The 4,781-nt window shown below is 37.3% G+C and overlaps 1 pseudogene; it reads left to right on the top strand.

Annotated features, from left to right (window-relative positions):
* The first annotated feature begins 3,067 nt into the window (after window positions 1–3,067).
* On the top strand, window positions 3,068–3,302 carry LOC111153378 (annotated as a pseudogene).
* Window positions 3,303–4,781: the final 1,479 nt, after the last annotated feature.

Here is a 4,781-nt window from a genome sequence, read left to right as displayed (position 1 = left end):
CCAGGATGGGGGCCTGTGGACAAGAATGTGTGGGGTGTAGTGGGAAAACAATCACAAAAATGTCCTCACTTTTTGATTACTGTCCCCAGACTCCGTATTTGGGGCCCAGGTATTTCAATGGAGTATTCCATATTGCTTACCTTAACAAATTTTTATTACTACTTTGATGACTGTCATGCCAAATGTAACCTTTGAAAATGTTGAAGATACTGGTCTTTGAGAGGGTGCCTGGGGAGCTGTGGCTACTTATCTCCCTGACTGCATCCTGTCATGGTCCTTGCCCAGGGAGGACCCACCCTAGGTTTGATTCCCTTCTCATACCACAGGGAGTGGCAGTTATCCCTCATCAGTGGGCACCAGATGATCCTACCCCACTGGTTCCAGCTCTAGTCTACTTACTCTATTGGTGAGTCTACCCCAGGCCCCTCTTGGTCAGGTTTTTCTGTCTATTTGTTCATACTGTCACCAATATTTTTGCATACATATGACATGTCTGTTTAATCTGGAAGCCTGTTAACCCACCACTGCTTTCCCCAACCCAGCTGAGAGTTTCTGAGTTAAAATTCAGTACATGAGATTTCCATTTCTGTCCATGCTAGAGTAACAGAGTTCGGACTTACTTTCCCACCATAACAAACTAGGAAACTGATCAGAATATATTAAACAACTGCTTTCAGACGTTGGTTAACAGGCTGCCTGGGCGTTTGATCCCTGAGAGAAGGGAAACAAATAAGAGGAGCCCAGTGATCTCTATGGATTTGTGTCCAGAGGCACATTCTGGACTGTGATACAGAGAAGACATTTCAAGCAGAGCACAGAGGTCTCACCGAATAGAGGAGACAGAGCTCAATGTCAAGGGTCACCTAAAATAGTTGGAAAGACAGCTAGAGTTCTGGAGAGAAGAATCTAGGCAGAAGAAATCGCCCAAATTGCACAAGGGTCCCCTGAAATGCTTGCTGAATGATAAGCCCCATATGTGAAGACTGAAATGCCATGACTTCAGGCAAAAACCAATGGGATTCATCAGTTGCACAGTTCTCGAGATTCATATAGGTGAGATGTTTAGGCTATAACCAGACAGAGTGGAAATTTTGTATTGATCATCTAGGGCATTCAGCGCCAGACCTGCCCCAACAGAGGTTTAAACAAACCTTGAGAGGGGTAAGCTAATCCTTGGCAATTTAATTTCCTGATATAAAAATTCTAATACTTTATACTGGAAGATAACAAAATAGTCCACAGCATCATACTCACAGTGAAATAAAAACTGAACTAAAATTGTTGAACACACCAAGAAACAGGATAATGTGACTCAAAATGAGGAGAAAAGTCAGTTCAGTCGAAGCAGAAACAGAAATGACAGGATTAGCAAACAAGGCCTTTAAAAAGGCTATTATAAATATGCTCAAGAGGCATCTGGCTAGCTCAGTCTGTAGCATGTGTGTGTGACTCTTGACCTTGGGGTCATGAGTTCAAACCCCAGATTGGGCGTAGATATTACTAAAGAAAATAAATAAACTTAAAAAATATGCCCAGTATGTTCAAGGCCTAAAGAAAAATACGAATATAATGATGTAAAATAGAAGATACAAAAGTCCTTGTGAAAAGAACTACTTGGAATTTTTAGAGCAAAATACAGTATATGAAATGAAAAAGTCCAACAGGATGGGATTAAGAGTAAATTAGAAGAAACGTAAAGCATCAGTGAACTTAAAGACATAGCAATAGAAACTGTCTAAACTCAAGCACAGAAAATTTTTAAAAGGCTGAACAATAAATAAAGAGCCACAGTGACCTAAGGGACAGCATAAACAATCCAACATACAAATTGCTAAAGTCCCAGAGGAGAGGAAAAAGGACAGAAAAATATTTAAAGTGCTATTGGCAAAACTTTTCCATATTTGGAGACAAATGTAAACTCATAGACCCAAGAACTTCAATAAATCCCAAGCAGAATAAAAATAAAGAAAACCAGACAAAGGGATATCATGATCAAATTGTTGAAAACCAATAATGAAACTATTAAAAGTGTCTAAAGAAAAAAGGCACTCTATGTCAGAGAATGAAAGATAACAACACCACAGGCTTTTGGTCACAAGCTGTGCAAACCAGAAAACAAGAAAAGAAACCTTGGAGATGCTGAAAGGAAACAAAGACACTCTGTCAATATAGAATTCTATAGTCAGAGAAAATATTCTTTAAAAATGAAAACAAACTAAAGACTTTTTCAGGCAACAAAAGCTGGTAGATTTCATTACTGGAAGAACCACACAACAAGAAAGATTAAAGGAAATTCTTCAGGAATTAAAAAAATGATACCAGCTATAAACTTGGATCTACAGAAAGAAGCAAAGAGCGTCAAAAATAGTATAAATATGTCAGGAAATTTTCCCCCCTCATTTTGTAAGTTCTCTAAAAGATAATTGAATAAAGGTATGATGACAATAATATAAAGGATAGAAGGCAGAAATGAATGTATAGTGTTGTAAGGGTCAAAAACTGCATGTGCAAGGATATAATTTTACTTAAAGGAGAACTGTCACGAACTAAAGATATCTATTGAAAGCGGTGGAAAAACCACTAAAAAATAAAGAAGTTGTACCTAATTAGTCAATAGTGGAGATTGAATGGAATGAAAAGGAAACCTAATTAACCCAAAGGAAGGCAGGGAAAGAAGAAAAAAGGAGCAAATAACAGATGGGACAAATAGGACACAAGAAACAAGATGGAAGATTCAAACCAAGAATTATATTAAATATAAATGGTCTAAGCACCCCAATTAAAAAATCAGATACTATTGGACAGAATAAAAAGGCAGATCCAACTATATGCTGTCTGCAAGAAACCCACGTTAAACATCAAGGCACAGATAGTTTGCAAGTAAAAGGATGGAATCAAATACACTATGAAAAGAATAATGATAAGAAGACGTGTGTGACTGTATTATAATCAGAAAAAGTAGCTGAGTGACTTTGAACATTGGTCATCCTTGGTATAGGATTGCTTAGTGCCAGGCCTGGTAGTCTTGATCTTTTCTTCTTCCATACTGGAGGACTCTGCCACAACCATGTTATGCCAGATCCTAGGTCAGGCCAAGAAGCATTCGAGTTTGATCCTCATCTTCCTATGTTATTGGAGCAGCCCTGTATGTCTTGTGCCCGGCATTGTTCAATCCTGATGTCAGTTGGGATAGGAAGAATAATACAGAACCCTGGAAAAAACTGGGTCTCAATGATCAATACAAGTTCTACCCAGTGAATGTAGATTACAGCAAACTGAAGAAAGAAGGTTCAGACTTCTAAGTGAAATGTTTCACTATAATGCTGCTTAGAATGTAGTTCTCCTAGAAGCCATCTGCACAGTTTTCCACTTATCCAGGGAATATTTCCCCTCTAAGTGCATGAAATCATGTTGATATATTGTGTTGGGATTTACACTGATTAATAAATATCTGAAACTTTAAAAAGAAAAGAAAAAGTGGTATTGGGAGAAGAAATATGATCAGAGATAAAAATGAATATTTAATTAGAATAAAACATAATTCATCAAGAGATACAAAATCCTAAATGTGTATGTTTTTACTAAGATAATTTCTGAGTGTATGAAGCAAAATTTATAGAACTGTGAATGGATCTGCAATTATTGTTGGAGGTTTCAATACATTTCTCTCAATTACTGATAAAACAAACAAACAAAAAAATTCAGTAAAGATAAGAAACACCTGAACAACACTTTGAGCCAATTTGACCTAACTGACATTTACTGAGCATCCACTTAATGACAGCTTACACAATTTTTTAAAGTGCATGTGGAACATGTACCAAAATGCCATAAATACAAATCTTAGTATATCTAAAGGACTGAAAACAAAGTCTTTTTAATTCCAACATAATGGAATTAATTCAAAAACCAGCAACAGAAAGATATCTAAAACCCCCAAATATGGAGGAATTAAACAAAGAAGTTGATTTTTTAAAAAAGATTTTATTTATTTATTTGACACAGAGAGAGAGATCACAAATAGGCAGAGAGGCAGGCTGAGGGAGAGGGGGAAGTAGGCTCCCCACTGAGCAGAAAGCCCGATGCAGGGCTTGATCCCAGGACCCTGAGATCATGACCTGAGCTGAGGCAGAAGCTTAACCCACTGAGCCACCCAGGTGCCCCAAAACACTTAATTTTTTAAAAGATTTATTTATTTATTTTAGAGAGAGAGAAAGAGAGCAAGCAAACGTGGGGAGGAGCAGAGGGAAAGAATGCCAAGCAGACTCCCTGTTGAGCACAGACCCCCCCCCAGGGCCTTACTCTCACAGCTCCCAGATCATGACCTGTGTTGAAATCAAGAGTCAGACACTCAACTGACTGAGCCACCCAGGCACCCAAACAACTCACTTCTTAAAAAAGCCTTGATTCAAAAAGTAAATCACAAGAGATATTACCAAAGACATCTTAACTGGTGATTCTGAAAACTGAACATAAAATTTGTGGGATACAGCTCAATGAAAAATCTTTGCCTTTAATTATCTATTTTTAGAAAGTTATTTTATCAATATTTTTAGTTTCTTTCTGAAAGAAAAAAAAAAAAGCTAGGAAAAGAAGAGCAAATGAGACCCAAAGTAAATGGAAAGAAATAATAAGGAGCAGAAATTGAAAATGGACAAATAATTGAGAGCTTCAACAACACCAAAAGTAGGCTTCTGAATAGACCAATACATTGAAAAACTTGTGGCGAGATTCATCAGAGAATAAGAGAGAGAGAGAGAGAGAGATACAAATTACTAACG

Source organism: Enhydra lutris, unplaced genomic scaffold (assembly GCF_002288905.1).
Source record: "Enhydra lutris kenyoni isolate GAN:26980312 unplaced genomic scaffold, ASM228890v2 scaffoldscaffold31, whole genome shotgun sequence".
Lineage (NCBI taxonomy): Eukaryota > Metazoa > Chordata > Mammalia > Carnivora > Mustelidae > Enhydra > Enhydra lutris.
Note: the sequence above shows the minus strand (reverse complement) of the source record. Positions and strands in the feature narration are given on the sequence as shown.